The following is a 15367-nucleotide window of genomic DNA, read 5'->3' on the forward strand; positions in this document are numbered from 1 at the left end:
ATAACAAAAAAAAATATGAAAGCAAATAAATAAAAGGATAATAGGAAAATGCTTGAATTGACGCTTAAAATGAATTTCGGTCTAGAAAAGCCACACTGCTTCGCAGGACGGGGTAGTTTAAAAGAATAATGCGAAAGGAACATGGCGGGTGCGATCATACCAGCACTAATGCACCGGATCCCATCAGAACTTCGAAGTTAAGCATGCTTGGGCGAGAGTAGTACTAGGATGGGTGACCCCCTGGGAATATCTCTTTTTGCACCCCTCTCTTTTTTGTTTCGAAATTCAAATTTTCTATTCGTTCTTTATCCTGTAGTAATTTAGGTCCTTCGGAACGATTGCTTTATATTTTGCTTCTTCTCGAAGCATGAAGGCAGATCTGAAGGCGCGAGACAAATCAGGAACGGTACGACTCGATCAAAGCCCGAATCGTCGCTCAAATTTGTCGGCGCAAATGTATCAGCGCAAGCGTGAAGGATTGATTTCATGATAATTTAGAGTTGCGGGATGATGGAAAAAAATAGGGGGCAAATCAATAACAAAAAAAATTAAGAAAGCAAATAAATAAAAGGATAATAGGAAAATGCTTGAATTGACGCTTAAAATGAATTTCGGTCTAGAAAAGCCACACTGCTTCGCAGGACGGGGTAGTTTAAAAGAATAAAGCGAAAGGAATATGGCGGGTGCGATCATACCAGCACTAATGCACCGGATCCCATCAGAACTTCGAAATTAAGCGTGTTTGGGCGAGAGTAGTACTTGGATTGGTGACCCCCTGGGAAGTCCTCGTGTTGAACCCCTCTCTTTTTTGTTTCGAAATCCAAATTTCCTATTCGTTCTTTATCCTGTAGTAATTTAGCTCCGTTGGAACGATTGCTTAATATTTTGCTTCTTGTCGAAGCATGAAGGCGGATCTGAAGGCGCGAGACAAATCAGGAACGGTACGGCTCGATCAAAGCCCGAATCGTCGCTCAAATTTGTCGGCGCAAATATATCAGCGCAAGCGTGAAGGATTGATTTCATGATAATTTAGAGTTGCGGGATGATGGAAAAAAATAGGGGGCAAATCAATAACAAAAAAAAATAAGAAAGCAGATAAATAAAAGGATAATAGGAAAATGCTTGAATTGACGCTTAAAATGAATTTCGGTCTAGAAAAGCCACACTGCTTCGCAGGACGGGGTAGTTTAAAAGAATAAAGCGAAAGGAATATGGCGGGTGCGATCATACCAGCACTAATGCACCGGATCCCATCAGAACTTCGAAATTAAGCGTGTTTGGGCGAGAGTAGTACTTGGATTGGTGACCCCCTGGGAAGTCCTCGTGTTGCACCCCTCTCTTTTTTGTTTCGAAATCCAAATTTCCTATTCGTTCTTTATCCTGTAGTAATTTAGCTCCGTCGGAACGATTGCTTAATATTTTGCTTCTTGTCGAAGCGTGAAGGAGGATCTGAAGGCGCGAGACAAATCAGGAACGGTACGGCTCGATCAAAGCCCGGATCGTCGCTCAAATTTGTCGGCGCAAATGTATCACCGCAAGCGTGAAGGATTGATTTCATGATAATTTAGAGTTGCGGGATGATGGAAAAAAACAGGGTGCAAATCAATAACAAAAAAAAATATGAAAGCAAATAAACAAAAGAATAAGAGGAAAATGCTTCAATTGACGCTTAAAATGAATTTCGGTCTAGAAAAGCCACACTGCTTCGTTGGACGGGGTAGTTTAAAAGAATAAAGCGAAAGGAACGTTGTGGGTGCGATCATACCAGCACTAATGCACCGTATCCCATCAGAACTCCGAAGTTAAGCGTGCTTGGGCGTGAGCAGTATTAGGATGGGTGACCCCCTGGGAATTCCTCTTGTTGCACCCCTCTCTTTTTTGTTTCGAAATTCAAATTTTCTATTCGTTCTTTATCCTGTAGTAATTTAGGTCCTTCGGAACGATTGCTTTATATTTTGCTTCTTCTCGAAGCATGAAGGCGGATCTGAAGGCGCGAGAGAAATCAGGAACGGTACGGCTCGATCAAAGCCCGGATCATCGCTCAAATTTGTCGGCGCAAATGTATCAGCGCTAGCGTGATGGATTGATTTGATGACAATTTATTGTTGCGCGATGAGGGAAAAAAACAGGGTGCAAATCAATAACAAAAAAAAATATGAAAGCAAATAAACAAAAGGATAAGAAAAAAATGCTTGAATTGACGCTTAAAATGAATTTCGGTCTAGAAAAGCCACACTGCTTCGCAGGACGGGGTAGTTTAAAAGAATAAAGCGAAAGGAACATGGCGGGTACGATCATACCAGCACTAATGCACCGGATCACATCAGAACTCCGAAGTTCAGCATGCTTGGGCGAGAGTAGTACTAGGATGGGTGACCCCCTGGGAATTCCTCTTGTTGCACCCCTCTCTTTTTTGTTTCGAAATTCAAATTTTCTATTCGTTCTTTATCCTGTAGTAATTTAGGTCCTTCGGAACGATTGCTTTATATTTTGCTTCTTCTCGAAGCATGAAGGCAGATCTGAAGGCGCGAGACAAATCAGGAACGGTACGACTCGATCAAAGCCCGAATCGTCGCTCAAATTTGTCGGCGCAAATGTATCAGCGCAAGCGTGAAGGATTGATTTCATGATAATTTAGAGTTGCGGGATGATGGAAAAAAATAGGGGGCAAATCAATAACAAAAAAAATTAAGAAAGCAAATAAATAAAAGGATAATAGGAAAATGCTTGAATTGACGCTTAAAATGAATTTCGGTCTAGAAAAGCCACACTGCTTCGCAGGACGGGGTAGTTTAAAAGAATAAAGCGAAAGGAATATGGCGGGTGCGATCATACCAGCACTAATGCACCGGATCCCATCAGAACTTCGAAATTAAGCGTGTTTGGGCGAGAGTAGTACTTGGATTGGTGACCCCCTGGGAAGTCCTCGTGTTGCACCCCTCTCTTTTTTGTTTCGAAATCCAAATTTCCTATTCGTTCTTTATCCTGTAGTAATTTAGCTCCGTCGGAACGATTGCTTAATATTTTGCTTCTTGTCGAAGCGTGAAGGAGGACCTGAAGGCGCGAGACAAATCAGGAACGGTACGGCTCGATCAAAGCCCGGATCGTCGCTCAAATTTGTCGGCGCAAATGTATCAGCGCAAGCGTGAAGGATTGATTTCATGATAATTTAGAGTTGCGGGATGATGGAAAAAAACAGGGGGCAAATCAATATCAAAAAAAAATATGAAAGCAAATAAATAAAAGGATAATAGGAAAATGCTTGAATTGACGCTTAAAATGAATTTCGGTCTAGAAAAGCCACACTGCTTCGCAGGACGGGGTAGTTTAAAAGAATAAAGCGAAAGGAATATGGCGGGTGCGATCATACCAGCACTAATGCACCGGATCCCATCAGAACTTCGAAGTTAAGCATGCTTGGGCGAGAGTAGTACTAGGATGGGTTACCCCCTGGGAATTCCTCTTGTTGCACCCCTCTTTTTTTTGTTTCGAAATTCAAATTTTCTATTCGTTCTTTATCCTGTAGTAATTTAGGTCCTTCGGAATGATTGCTTTATATTTTGCTTCTTCTCGAAGCATGAAGGCGGATCTGAAGGCGCGAGACAAATCAGGAACGGTACGGCTCGATCAAAGCCCGGATCGTCGCTCAAATTTGTCGGCGCAAATGTATCAGCGCAAGCGTGAAGGATTGATTTCATGATAATTTAGAGTTGCGGGATGATGGAAAAAAACAGGGGGCAAATCAATAACAAAAAAAAATATGAAAGCAAATAAATAAAAGGATAATAGGAAAATGCTTGAATTGACGCTTAAAATGAATTTCGGTCTAGAAAAGCCACACTGCTTCGCAGGACGGGGTAGTTTAAAAGAATAATGCGAAAGGAACATGGCGGGTGCGATCATACCAGCACTAATGCACCGGATCCCATCAGAACTTCGAAGTTAAGCATGCTTGGGCGAGAGTAGTACTAGGATGGGTGACCCCCTGGGAATATCTCTTTTTGCACCCCTCTCTTTTTTGTTTCGAAATTCAAATTTTCTATTCGTTCTTTATCCTGTAGTAATTTAGGTCCTTCGGAACGATTGCTTTATATTTTGCTTCTTCTCGAAGCATGAAGGCAGATCTGAAGGCGCGAGACAAATCAGGAACGGTACGACTCGATCAAAGCCCGAATCGTCGCTCAAATTTGTCGGCGCAAATGTATCAGCGCAAGCGTGAAGGATTGATTTCATGATAATTTAGAGTTGCGGGATGATGGAAAAAAATAGGGGGCAAATCAATAACAAAAAAAATTAAGAAAGCAAATAAATAAAAGGATAATAGGAAAATGCTTGAATTGACGCTTAAAATGAATTTCGGTCTAGAAAAGCCACACTGCTTCGCAGGACGGGGTAGTTTAAAAGAATAAAGCGAAAGGAATATGGCGGGTGCGATCATACCAGCACTAATGCACCGGATCCCATCAGAACTTCGAAATTAAGCGTGTTTGGGCGAGAGTAGTACTTGGATTGGTGACCCCCTGGGAAGTCCTCGTGTTGAACCCCTCTCTTTTTTGTTTCGAAATCCAAATTTCCTATTCGTTCTTTATCCTGTAGTAATTTAGCTCCGTTGGAACGATTGCTTAATATTTTGCTTCTTGTCGAAGCATGAAGGCGGATCTGAAGGCGCGAGACAAATCAGGAACGGTACGGCTCGATCAAAGCCCGAATCGTCGCTCAAATTTGTCGGCGCAAATATATCAGCGCAAGCGTGAAGGATTGATTTCATGATAATTTAGAGTTGCGGGATGATGGAAAAAAATAGGGGGCAAATCAATAACAAAAAAAAATAAGAAAGCAGATAAATAAAAGGATAATAGGAAAATGCTTGAATTGACGCTTAAAATGAATTTCGGTCTAGAAAAGCCACACTGCTTCGCAGGACGGGGTAGTTTAAAAGAATAAAGCGAAAGGAATATGGCGGGTGCGATCATACCAGCACTAATGCACCGGATCCCATCAGAACTTCGAAATTAAGCGTGTTTGGGCGAGAGTAGTACTTGGATTGGTGACCCCCTGGGAAGTCCTCGTGTTGCACCCCTCTCTTTTTTGTTTCGAAATCCAAATTTCCTATTCGTTCTTTATCCTGTAGTAATTTAGCTCCGTCGGAACGATTGCTTAATATTTTGCTTCTTGTCGAAGCGTGAAGGAGGATCTGAAGGCGCGAGACAAATCAGGAACGGTACGGCTCGATCAAAGCCCGGATCGTCGCTCAAATTTGTCGGCGCAAATGTATCACCGCAAGCGTGAAGGATTGATTTCATGATAATTTAGAGTTGCGGGATGATGGAAAAAAACAGGGTGCAAATCAATAACAAAAAAAAATATAAAGTAAATAAATAAAATAATAAGAGGAAAATGCTTCAATTGACGCTTAAAATGAATTCCGGTCTAGAAAAGCCACACTGCTTCGCTGGACGGGGTAGTTTAAAAGAATAAAGCGAAAGGAACGTTGTGGGTGCGATCATAGCAGCACTAATGCACCGTATCCCATCAGAACTCCGAAGTTAAGCGTGCTTGGGCGTGAGCAGTATTAGGATGGGTGACCCCCTGGGAATTCCTCTTGTTGCACCCCTCTCTTTTTTGTTTCGAAATTCAAATTTTCTATTCGTTCTTTATCCTGTAGTAATTTAGGTCCTTCGGAACGATTGCTTTATATTTTGCTTCTTCTCGAAGCATGAAGGCGGATCTGAAGGCGCGAGAGAAATCAGGAACGGTACGGCTCGATCAAAGCCCGGATCATCGCTCAAATTTGTCGGCGCAAATGTATCAGCGCTAGCGTGATGGATTGATTTGATGACAATTTATTGTTGCGCGATGAGGGAAAAAAACAGGGTGCAAATCAATAACAAAAAAAAATATGAAAGCAAATAAACAAAAGGATAAGAAAAAAATGCTTGAATTGACGCTTAAAATGAATTTCGGTCTAGAATAGCCACACTGCTTCGCAGGACGGGGTAGTTTAAAAGAATAAAGCGAAAGGAACATGGCGGGTACGATCATACCAGCACTAATGCACCGGATCACATCAGAACTCCGAAGTTCAGCATGCTTGGGCGAGAGTAGTACTAGGATGGGTGACCCCCTGGGAAGTCCTCGTGTTGCACCCCTCTCTTTTTTGTTTCGAAATCCAAATTTCCTATTCGTTCTTTATCCTGTAGTAATTTAGCTCCGTCGGAACGATTGCTTAATATTTTGCTTCTTGTCGAAGCGTGAAGGAGGATCTGAAGGCGCGAGACAAATCAGGAACGGTACGGCTCGATCAAAGCCCGGATCGTCGCTCAAATTTGTCGGCGCAAATGTATCACCGCAAGCGTGAAGGATTGATTTCATGATAATTTAGAGTTGCGGGATGATGGAAAAAAACAGGGGGCAAATCAATAACAAAAAAAAATATGAAAGCAAATAAATAAAAGGATAATAGGAAAATGCTTGAATTGACGCTTAAAATGAATTTCGGTCTAGAAAAGCCACACTGCTTCGCAGGACGGGGTAGTTTAAAAGAATAATGCGAAAGGAACATGGCGGGTGCGATCATACCAGCACTAATGCACCGGATCCCATCAGAACTTCGAAGTTAAGCATGCTTGGGCGAGAGTAGTACTAGGATGGGTGACCCCCTGGGAATTCCTCTTGTTGCACCCCTCTCTTTTTTGTTTCGAAATTCAAATTTTCTATTCGTTCTTTATCCTGTAGTAATTTAGGTCCTTCGGAACGATTGCTTTATATTTTGCTTCTTCTCGAAGCATGAAGGCAGATCTGAAGGCGCGAGACAAATCAGGAACGGTACGACTCGATCAAAGCCCGAATCGTCGCTCAAATTTGTCGGCGCAAATGTATCAGCGCAAGCGTGAAGGATTGATTTCATGATAATTTAGAGTTGCGGGATGATGGAAAAAAATAGGGGGCAAATCAATAACAAAAAAAATTAAGAAAGCAAATAAATAAAAGGATAATAGGAAAATGCTTGAATTGACGCTTAAAATGAATTTCGGTCTAGAAAAGCCACACTGCTTCGCAGGACGGGGTAGTTTAAAAGAATAAAGCGAAAGGAATATGGCGGGTGCGATCATACCAGCACTAATGCACCGGATCCCATCAGAACTTCGAAATTAAGCGTGTTTGGGCGAGAGTAGTACTTGGATTGGTGACCCCCTGGGAAGTCCTCGTGTTGAACCCCTCTCTTTTTTGTTTCGAAATCCAAATTTCCTATTCGTTCTTTATCCTGTAGTAATTTAGCTCCGTTGGAACGATTGCTTAATATTTTGCTTCTTCTCGAAGCATGAAGGCGGATCTGAAGGCGCGAGACAAATCAGGAACGGTACGGCTCGATCGAAGCCCGAATCGTCGCTCAAATTTGTCGGCGCAAATATATCAGCGCAAGCGTGAAGGATTGATTTCATGATAATTTAGAGTTGCGGGATGATGGAAAAAAATAGGGGGCAAATCAATAACAAAAAAAAATAAGAAAGCAGATAAATAAAAGGATAATAGGAAAATGCTTGAATTGACGCTTAAAATGAATTTCGGTCTAGAAAAGCCACACTGCTTCGCAGGACGGGGTAGTTTAAAAGAATAAAGCGAAAGGAATATGGCGGGTGCGATCATACCAGCACTAATGCACCGGATCCCATCAGAACTTCGAAATTAAGCGTGTTTGGGCGAGAGTAGTACTTGGATTGGTGACCCCCTGGGAAGTCCTCGTGTTGCACCCCTCTCTTTTTTGTTTCGAAATCCAAATTTCCTATTCGTTCTTTATCCTGTAGTAATTTAGCTCCGTCGGAACGATTGCTTAATATTTTGCTTCTTGTCGAAGCGTGAAGGAGGATCTGAAGGCGCGAGACAAATCAGGAACGGTACGGCTCGATCAAAGCCCGGATCGTCGCTCAAATTTGTCGGCGCAAATGTATCACCGCAAGCGTGAAGGATTGATTTCATGATAATTTAGAGTTGCGGGATGATGGAAAAAAACAGGGTGCAAATCAATAACAAAAAAAAATATAAAGTAAATAAATAAAATAATAAGAGGAAAATGCTTCAATTGACGCTTAAAATGAATTCCGGTCTAGAAAAGCCACACTGCTTCGCTGGACGGGGTAGTTTAAAAGAATAAAGCGAAAGGAACGTTGTGGGTGCGATCATAGCAGCACTAATGCACCGTATCCCATCAGAACTCCGAAGTTAAGCGTGCTTGGGCGTGAGCAGTATTAGGATGGGTGACCCCCTGGGAATTCCTCTTGTTGCACCCCTCTCTTTTTTGTTTCGAAATTCAAATTTTCTATTCGTTCTTTATCCTGTAGTAATTTAGGTCCTTCGGAACGATTGCTTTATATTTTGCTTCTTCTCGAAGCATGAAGGCGGATCTGAAGGCGCGAGAGAAATCAGGAACGGTACGGCTCGATCAAAGCCCGGATCATCGCTCAAATTTGTCGACGCAAATGTATCAGCGCTAGCGTGATGGATTGATTTGATGACAATTTATTGTTGCGCGATGAGGGAAAAAAACAGGGTGCAAATCAATAACAAAAAAAAATATGAAGCAAATAAACAAAAGGATAAGAAAAAAATGCTTGAATTGACGCTTAAAATGAATTTCGGTCTAGAATAGCCACACTGCTTCGCAGGACGGGGTAGTTTAAAAGAATAAAGCGAAAGGAACATGGCGGGTACGATCATACCAGCACTAATGCACCGGATCACATCAGAACTCCGAAGTTCAGCATGCTTGGGCGAGAGTAGTACTAGGATGGGTGACCCCCTGGGAAGTCCTCGTGTTGCACCCCTCTCTTTTTTGTTTCGAAATCCAAATTTCCTATTCGTTCTTTATCCTGTAGTAATTTAGCTCCGTCGGAACGATTGCTTAATATTTTGCTTCTTGTCGAAGCGTGAAGGAGGATCTGAAGGCGCGAGACAAATCAGGAACGGTACGGCTCGATCAAAGCCCGGATCGTCGCTCAAATTTGTCGGCGCAAATGTATCACCGCAAGCGTGAAGGATTGATTTCATGATAATTTAGAGTTGCGGGATGATGGAAAAAAATAGGGGGCAAATCAATAACAAAAAAAAATATGAAAGCAAATAAATAAAAGGATAATAGGAAAATGCTTGAATTGACGCTTAAAATGAATTTCGGTCTAGAAAAGCCACACTGCTTCGCAGGACGGGGTAGTTTAAAAGAATAATGCGAAAGGAACATGGCGGGTGCGATCATACCACCACTAATGCACCGGATCACATCAGAACTTCGAAGTTAAGCATGCTTGGGCGAGAGTAGTACTAGGATGGGTGACCCCCTGGGAATTCCTCTTGTTGCACCCCTCTCTTTTTTGTTTCGAAATTCAAATTTTCTATTCGTTCTTTATCCTGTAGTAATTTAGGTCCTTCGGAACGATTGCTTTATATTTTGCTTCTTCTCGAAGCATGAAGGCGGATCTGAAGGCGCGAGACAAATCAGGAACGGTACGGCTCGATCAAAGCCCGAATCGTCGCTCAAATTTGTCGGCGCAAATGTATCAGCGCAAGCGTGAAGGATTGATTTCATGATAATTCAGAATTGCGGGATGATGGAAAAAAATAGGGGGCAAATCAATAACAAAAAAAAATAAGAAAGCAAATAAATAAAAGGATAATAGGAAAATGCTTGAATTGACGCTTAAAATGAATTTCGGTCTAAAAAAGCCACACTGCTTCGCAGGACGGGGTAGTTTAAAAAAATAAAGCGAAAGGAATATGGCGGGTGCGATCATACCAGCACTAATGCACCGGATCCCATCAGAACTTCGAAATTAAGCGTGTTTGGGCGAGAGTAGTACTTGGATTGGTGACCCCCTGGGAAGTCCTCGTGTTGCACCCCTCTCTTTTTTGTTTCGAAATCCAAATTTCCTATTCGTTCTTTATCCTGTAGTAATTTAGCTCCGTCGGAACGATTGCTTAATATTTTGCTTCTTGTCGAAGCGTGAAGGAGGATCTGAAGGCGCGAGACAAATCAGGAACGGTACGGCTCGATCAAAGCCCGGATCGTCGCTCAAATTTGTCGGCGCAAATGTATCACCGCAAGCGTGAAGGATTGATTTCATGATAATTTAGAGTTGCGGGATGATGGAAAAAAACAGGGTGCAAATCAATAACAAAAAAAAATATGAAAGCAAATAAATAAAAGGATAATAGGAAAATGCTTGAATTGACGCTTAAAATGAATTTCGGTCTAGAAAAGCCACACTGCTTCGCAGGACGGGGTAGTTTAAAAGAATAATGCGAAAGGAACATGGCGGGTGCGATCATACCAGCACTAATGCACCGGATCCCATCAGAACTTCGAAGTTAAGCATGCTTGGGCGAGAGTAGTACTAGGATGGGTGACCCCCTGGGAATTCCTCTTGTTGCACCCCTCTCTTTTTTGTTTCGAAATTCAAATTTTCTATTCGTTCTTTATCCTGTAGTAATTTAGGTCCTTCGGAACGATTGCTTTATATTTTGCTTCTTCTCGAAGCATGAAGGCGGATCTGAAGGCGCGAGACAAATCAGGAACGGTACGGCTCGATCAAAGCCCGGATCGTCGCTCAAATTTGTCGGCGCAAATGTATCAGCGCAAGCGTGAAGGATTGATTTCATGATAATTTAGAGTTGCGGGATGATGGAAAAAAACAGGGGGCAAATCAATGACAAAAAAAAATATGAAAGCAAATAAATAAAAGGATAATAGGAAAATGCTTGAATTGACGCTTAAAATGAATTTCGGTCTAGAAAAGCCAAACTGTTTCGCAGGACGGGGTAGTTTAAAAGAATAAAGCGAAAGGAATATGGCGGGTGCGATCATACCAGCACTAATGCACCGTATCCCATCAGAACTCCGAAGTTAAGCGTGCTTGGGCATAAGTAGTATTAGGATGGGTGACCCCCTGGGAAGTCCTCGTGTTGCACCCCTCTCTTTTTTGTTTCGAAATCCAAATTTCCTATTCGTTCTTTATCCTGTAGTAATTTAGCTCCGTCGGAACGATTGCTTAATACTTTGCTTCTTGTCGAAGCGTGAAGGAGGATCTGAAGGCGCGAGACAAATCAGGAACGGTACGGCTCGATCAAAGCCCGGATCGTCGCTCAAATTTGTCGGCGCAAATGTATCAGCGCAAGCGTGAAGGATTGATTTCATGATAATTTAGAGTTGCGGGATGATGGAAAAAAACAGGGTGCAAATCAATAACAAAAAAAAATATGAAAGCTAATAAACAAAAGGATAAGAGGAAAATGCTTCAATTGACGCTTAAAATGAATTCCGGTCTAGAAAAGCCACACTGCTTCGCAGGACAGGGTAGTTTAAAAGAATAAAGCGAAAGGAACGTTGTGGGTGCGATCATACCAGCACTAATGCACCGTATCCCATCAGAACTCCGAAGTTAAGCGTGCTTGGGCGTAAGCAGTATTAGGATGGGTGACCCCCTGGGAAGTCCTCGTGTTGCACCCCTCTCTTTTTTGTTTCGAAATCCAAATTTCCTATTCGTTCTTTATCCTGTAGTAATTTAGCTCCGTCGAAACGATTGCTTAATATTTTGCTTCTTGTCGAAGCGTGAAGGAGGATCTGAAGGCGCGAGACAAATCAGGAACGGTACGGCTCGATCAAAGCCCGGATCGTCGCTCAAATTTGTCGGCGCAAATGTATCACCGCAAGCGTGAAGGATTGATTTCATGATAATTTAGAGTTGCGGGATGATGGAAAAAAACAGGGTGCAAATCAATAACAAAAAAATATAAAGTAAATAAATAAAAGGATAAGAGGAAAATGCTTCAATTGACGCTTAAAATGAATTCCGGTCTAGAAAAGCCACACTGCTTCGCTGGACGGGGTAGTTTAAAAGAATAAAGCGAAAGGAACGTTGTGGGTGCGATCATACCAGCACTAATGCACCGTATCCCATCAGAACTCCGAAGTTAAGCGTGCTTGGGCGTGAGCAGTATTAGGATGGGTGACCCCCTGGGAATTCCTCTTGTTGCACCCCTCTCTTTTTTGTTTCGAAATTCAAATTTTCTATTCGTTCTTTATCCTGTAGTAATTTAGGTCCTTCGGAACGATTGCTTTATATTTTGCTTCTTCTCGAAGCATGAAGGCGGATCTGAAGGCGCGAGACAAATCAGGAACGGTACGGCTCGATCAAAGCCCGGATCATCGCTCAAATTTGTCGGCGCAAATGTATCAGCGCTAGCGTGATGGATTGATTTGATGACAATTTATTGTTGCGCGATGAGGGAAAAAAACAGGGTGCAAATCAATAACAAAAAAAAAATATGAAAGCAAATAAACAAAAGGATAAGAAAAAAATGCTTGAATTGACGCTTAAAATGAATTTCGGTCTAGAATAGCCACACTGCTTCGCAGGACGGGGTAGTTTAAAAGAATAAAGCGAAAGGAACATGGCGGGTGCGATCATACCAGCACTAATGCACCGGATCCCATCAGAACTCCGAAGTTAAGCATGCTTGGGCGAGAGTAGTACTAGGATGGGTTACCCCCTGGGAATTCCTCTTGTTGCACCCCTCTTTTTTTTGTTTCGAAATTCAAATTTTCTATTCGTTCTTTATCCTGTAGTAATTTAGGTCCTTCGGAATGATTGCTTTATATTTTGCTTCTACTCGAAGCATGAAGGCGGATCTGAAGGCGCGAGACAAATCAGGAACGGTACGGCTCGATCAAAGCCCGGATCGTCGCTCAAATTTGTCGGCGCAAATGTATCAGCGCAAGCGTGAAGGATTGATTTCATGATAATTTGGAGTTGCGGGATGATGGAAAAAAACAGGGGGCAAATCAATAACAAAAAAAAATATGAAAGCAAATAAATAAAAGGATAATAGGAAAATGCTTGAATTGACGCTTAAAATGAATTTCGGTCTAGAAAAGCCACACTGCTTCGCAGGACGGGGTAGTGTAAAAGAATAATGCGAAAGGAACATGGCGGGTGCGATCATACCAGCACTAATGCACCGGATCCCATCAGAACTTCGAAGTTAAGCATGCTTGGGCGAGAGTAGTACTAGGATGGGTGACCCCCTGTGAATTCCTCTTGTTGCACCCCTCTCTTTTTTGTTTCGAAATTCAAATTTTCTATTCGTTCTTTATCCTGTAGTAATTTAGGTCCTTCGGAACGATTGCTTTATATTTTGCTTCTTCTCGAAGCATGAAGGCGGATCTGAAGGCGCGAGACAAATCAGGAACGGTACGGCTCGATCAAAGCCCGAATCGTCGCTCAAATTTGTTGGCGCAAATGTATCAGCGCAAGCGTGAAGGATTGATTTCATGATAATTTAGAGTTGCGGGATGATGGAAAAAAATAGGGGGCAAATCAATAACAAAAAAAAATAAGAAAGCAAATAAATAAAAGGATAATAGGAAAATGCTTGAATTGACGCTTAAAATGAATTTCGGTCTAGAAAAGCCACACTGCTTCGCAGGACGGGGTAGTTTAAAAGAATAAAGCGAAAGGAATATGGCGGGTGCGATCATACCAGCACTAATGCACCGGATCCCATCAGAACTTCGAAATTAAGCGTGTTTGGGCGAGAGTAGTACTTGGATTGGTGACCCCCTGGGAAGTCCTCGTGTTGCACCCCTCTCTTTTTTGTTTCGAAATCCAAATTTCCTATTCGTTCTTTATCCTGTAGTAATTTAGCTCCGTCGGAACGATTGCTTAATATTTTGCTTCTTGTCGAAGCGTGAAGGAGGATCTGAAGGCGCGAGACAAATCAGGAACGGTACGGCTCGATCAAAGCCCGGATCGTCGCTCAAATTTGTCGGCGCAAATGTATCACCGCAAGCGTGAAGGATTGATTTCATGATAATTTAGAGTTGTGGGATGATGGAAAAAAACAGGGGGCAAATCAATAACAAAAAAAAATATGAAAGCAAATAAATAAAAGGATAATAGGAAAATGCTTGAATTGACGCTTAAAATGAATTTCGGTCTAGAAAAGCCACACTGCTTCGCAGGACGGGGTAGTTTAAAAGAATAATGCGAAAGGAACATGGCGGGTGCGATCATACCAGCACTAATGCACCGGATCCCATCAGAACTTCGAAGTTAAGCATGCTTGGGCGAGAGTAGTACTAGGATGGGTGACCCCCTGGGAATTCCTCTTGTTGCACCCCTCTCTTTTTTGTTTCGAAATTCAAATTTTCTATTCGTTCTTTATCCTGTAGTAATTTAGGTCCTTCGGAACGATTGCTTTATATTTTGCTTCTTCTCGAAGCATGAAGGCGGATCTGAAGGCGCGAGACAAATCAGGAACGGTACGGCTCGATCAAAGCCCGAATCGTCGCTCAAATTTGTCGGCGCAAATGTATCAGCGCAAGCGTGAAGGATTGATTTCATGATAATTTAGAATTGCGGGATGATGGAAAAAAATAGGGGGCAAATCAATAACAAAAAAAAATAAGAAAGCAAATAAATAAAAGGATAATAGGAAAATGCTTGAATTGACGCTTAAAATGAATTTCGGTCTAGAAAAGCCACACTGCTTCGCAGGACGGGGTAGTTTAAAAGAATAAAGCGAAAGGAATATGGCGGGTGCGATCATACCAGCACTAATGCACCGGATCCCATCAGAACTCCGAAGTTAAGCGTGCTTGGGCGTAAGTAGTATTAGGATGGGTGACCCCCTGGGAAGTCCTCGTGTTGCACCCCTCTCTTTTTTGTTTCGAAATCCAAATTTCCTATTCGTTCTTTATCCTGTAGTAATTTAGCTCCGTCGGAACGATTGCTTAATATTTTGCTTCTTGTCGAAGCGTGAAGGAGGATCTGAAGGCGCGAGACAAATCAGGAACGGTACGGGTCGATCAAAGCCCGGATCGTCGCTCAAATTTGTCGGCGCAAATGTATCACCGCAAGCGTGAAGGATTGATTTCATGATAATTTAGAGTTGCGGGATGATGGAAAAAAACAGGGTGCAAATCAATAACAAAAAAAAATATGAAAGCAAATAAACAAAAGGATAAGAGGAAAATGCTTCAATTGACGCTTAAAATGAATTCCGGTCTAGAAAAGCCACACTGCTTCGCAGGACAGGGTAGTTTAAAAGAATAAAGCGAAAGGAACGTTGTGGGTGCGATCATACCAGCACTAATGCACCGTATCCCATCAGAACTCCGAAGTTAAGCGTGCTTGGGCGTAAGTAGTATTAGGATGGGTGACCCCCTGGGAAGTCCTCGTGTTGCACCCCTCTCTTTTTTGTTTCGAAATCCAAATTTCCTATTCGTTCTTTATCCTGTAGTAATTTAGCTCCGTCGGAACGATTGCTTAATACTTTGCTTCTTGTCGAAGCGTGAAGGAGGATCTGAAGGCGCGAG

At 42.3% G+C, this 15367-nt stretch overlaps 29 non-coding genes across 29 annotated transcripts; all 29 read left to right on the forward strand.

The window, feature by feature from the left end:
- The first annotated feature begins 146 nt into the window (after positions 1-146).
- Positions 147-265, forward strand: LOC140032616 (5S ribosomal RNA). The gene has a single exon (XR_011836541.1). It is a non-coding gene; the product is annotated as a 5S ribosomal RNA (ribosomal RNA).
- A 416-nt stretch (positions 266-681) lies between these two features.
- On the forward strand, positions 682-800 carry LOC140024747 (5S ribosomal RNA). The gene has a single exon (XR_011828723.1). It is a non-coding gene; the product is annotated as a 5S ribosomal RNA (ribosomal RNA).
- Positions 801-1216: 416 nt separating this feature from the next.
- LOC140023113 (5S ribosomal RNA) lies at positions 1217-1335 on the forward strand. The gene has a single exon (XR_011827086.1). It is a non-coding gene; the product is annotated as a 5S ribosomal RNA (ribosomal RNA).
- Positions 1336-1751: 416 nt separating this feature from the next.
- LOC140023561 (5S ribosomal RNA) lies at positions 1752-1870 on the forward strand. Its single transcript, XR_011827530.1, has one exon. It is a non-coding gene; the product is annotated as a 5S ribosomal RNA (ribosomal RNA).
- Positions 1871-2286: 416 nt separating this feature from the next.
- On the forward strand, positions 2287-2405 carry LOC140024489 (5S ribosomal RNA). Its single transcript, XR_011828463.1, has one exon. It is a non-coding gene; the product is annotated as a 5S ribosomal RNA (ribosomal RNA).
- A 416-nt stretch (positions 2406-2821) lies between these two features.
- LOC140023115 (5S ribosomal RNA) lies at positions 2822-2940 on the forward strand. The gene has a single exon (XR_011827088.1). It is a non-coding gene; the product is annotated as a 5S ribosomal RNA (ribosomal RNA).
- Positions 2941-3356: 416 nt separating this feature from the next.
- LOC140032625 (5S ribosomal RNA) lies at positions 3357-3475 on the forward strand. The gene has a single exon (XR_011836550.1). It is a non-coding gene; the product is annotated as a 5S ribosomal RNA (ribosomal RNA).
- Positions 3476-3891: 416 nt separating this feature from the next.
- Positions 3892-4010, forward strand: LOC140032617 (5S ribosomal RNA). Its single transcript, XR_011836542.1, has one exon. It is a non-coding gene; the product is annotated as a 5S ribosomal RNA (ribosomal RNA).
- A 416-nt stretch (positions 4011-4426) lies between these two features.
- Positions 4427-4545, forward strand: LOC140024748 (5S ribosomal RNA). Its single transcript, XR_011828724.1, has one exon. It is a non-coding gene; the product is annotated as a 5S ribosomal RNA (ribosomal RNA).
- Positions 4546-4961: 416 nt separating this feature from the next.
- Positions 4962-5080, forward strand: LOC140023116 (5S ribosomal RNA). The gene has a single exon (XR_011827089.1). It is a non-coding gene; the product is annotated as a 5S ribosomal RNA (ribosomal RNA).
- A 415-nt stretch (positions 5081-5495) lies between these two features.
- On the forward strand, positions 5496-5614 carry LOC140024723 (5S ribosomal RNA). The gene has a single exon (XR_011828699.1). It is a non-coding gene; the product is annotated as a 5S ribosomal RNA (ribosomal RNA).
- A 416-nt stretch (positions 5615-6030) lies between these two features.
- Positions 6031-6149, forward strand: LOC140021994 (5S ribosomal RNA). The gene has a single exon (XR_011825976.1). It is a non-coding gene; the product is annotated as a 5S ribosomal RNA (ribosomal RNA).
- A 416-nt stretch (positions 6150-6565) lies between these two features.
- Positions 6566-6684, forward strand: LOC140032332 (5S ribosomal RNA). Its single transcript, XR_011836258.1, has one exon. It is a non-coding gene; the product is annotated as a 5S ribosomal RNA (ribosomal RNA).
- A 416-nt stretch (positions 6685-7100) lies between these two features.
- Positions 7101-7219, forward strand: LOC140024750 (5S ribosomal RNA). Its single transcript, XR_011828726.1, has one exon. It is a non-coding gene; the product is annotated as a 5S ribosomal RNA (ribosomal RNA).
- A 416-nt stretch (positions 7220-7635) lies between these two features.
- On the forward strand, positions 7636-7754 carry LOC140023117 (5S ribosomal RNA). The gene has a single exon (XR_011827090.1). It is a non-coding gene; the product is annotated as a 5S ribosomal RNA (ribosomal RNA).
- A 415-nt stretch (positions 7755-8169) lies between these two features.
- LOC140024724 (5S ribosomal RNA) lies at positions 8170-8288 on the forward strand. Its single transcript, XR_011828700.1, has one exon. It is a non-coding gene; the product is annotated as a 5S ribosomal RNA (ribosomal RNA).
- Positions 8289-8703: 415 nt separating this feature from the next.
- On the forward strand, positions 8704-8822 carry LOC140021995 (5S ribosomal RNA). The gene has a single exon (XR_011825977.1). It is a non-coding gene; the product is annotated as a 5S ribosomal RNA (ribosomal RNA).
- Positions 8823-9238: 416 nt separating this feature from the next.
- LOC140024383 (5S ribosomal RNA) lies at positions 9239-9357 on the forward strand. Its single transcript, XR_011828356.1, has one exon. It is a non-coding gene; the product is annotated as a 5S ribosomal RNA (ribosomal RNA).
- A 416-nt stretch (positions 9358-9773) lies between these two features.
- Positions 9774-9892, forward strand: LOC140023118 (5S ribosomal RNA). Its single transcript, XR_011827091.1, has one exon. It is a non-coding gene; the product is annotated as a 5S ribosomal RNA (ribosomal RNA).
- A 416-nt stretch (positions 9893-10308) lies between these two features.
- On the forward strand, positions 10309-10427 carry LOC140032333 (5S ribosomal RNA). Its single transcript, XR_011836259.1, has one exon. It is a non-coding gene; the product is annotated as a 5S ribosomal RNA (ribosomal RNA).
- Positions 10428-10843: 416 nt separating this feature from the next.
- LOC140023274 (5S ribosomal RNA) lies at positions 10844-10962 on the forward strand. Its single transcript, XR_011827244.1, has one exon. It is a non-coding gene; the product is annotated as a 5S ribosomal RNA (ribosomal RNA).
- Positions 10963-11378: 416 nt separating this feature from the next.
- LOC140021828 (5S ribosomal RNA) lies at positions 11379-11497 on the forward strand. The gene has a single exon (XR_011825810.1). It is a non-coding gene; the product is annotated as a 5S ribosomal RNA (ribosomal RNA).
- A 413-nt stretch (positions 11498-11910) lies between these two features.
- On the forward strand, positions 11911-12029 carry LOC140023562 (5S ribosomal RNA). The gene has a single exon (XR_011827531.1). It is a non-coding gene; the product is annotated as a 5S ribosomal RNA (ribosomal RNA).
- Positions 12030-12446: 417 nt separating this feature from the next.
- Positions 12447-12565, forward strand: LOC140032225 (5S ribosomal RNA). The gene has a single exon (XR_011836150.1). It is a non-coding gene; the product is annotated as a 5S ribosomal RNA (ribosomal RNA).
- A 416-nt stretch (positions 12566-12981) lies between these two features.
- Positions 12982-13100, forward strand: LOC140032629 (5S ribosomal RNA). The gene has a single exon (XR_011836554.1). It is a non-coding gene; the product is annotated as a 5S ribosomal RNA (ribosomal RNA).
- Positions 13101-13516: 416 nt separating this feature from the next.
- LOC140023119 (5S ribosomal RNA) lies at positions 13517-13635 on the forward strand. The gene has a single exon (XR_011827092.1). It is a non-coding gene; the product is annotated as a 5S ribosomal RNA (ribosomal RNA).
- A 416-nt stretch (positions 13636-14051) lies between these two features.
- LOC140032334 (5S ribosomal RNA) lies at positions 14052-14170 on the forward strand. Its single transcript, XR_011836260.1, has one exon. It is a non-coding gene; the product is annotated as a 5S ribosomal RNA (ribosomal RNA).
- Positions 14171-14586: 416 nt separating this feature from the next.
- On the forward strand, positions 14587-14705 carry LOC140031596 (5S ribosomal RNA). The gene has a single exon (XR_011835517.1). It is a non-coding gene; the product is annotated as a 5S ribosomal RNA (ribosomal RNA).
- Positions 14706-15121: 416 nt separating this feature from the next.
- On the forward strand, positions 15122-15240 carry LOC140032438 (5S ribosomal RNA). Its single transcript, XR_011836364.1, has one exon. It is a non-coding gene; the product is annotated as a 5S ribosomal RNA (ribosomal RNA).
- Positions 15241-15367: the final 127 nt, after the last annotated feature.

The sequence above is a fragment of the Coffea arabica genome, chromosome 11e (assembly GCF_036785885.1).
Source record: "Coffea arabica cultivar ET-39 chromosome 11e, Coffea Arabica ET-39 HiFi, whole genome shotgun sequence".
Classification (NCBI taxonomy): Eukaryota; Viridiplantae; Streptophyta; class Magnoliopsida; order Gentianales; family Rubiaceae; genus Coffea; species Coffea arabica.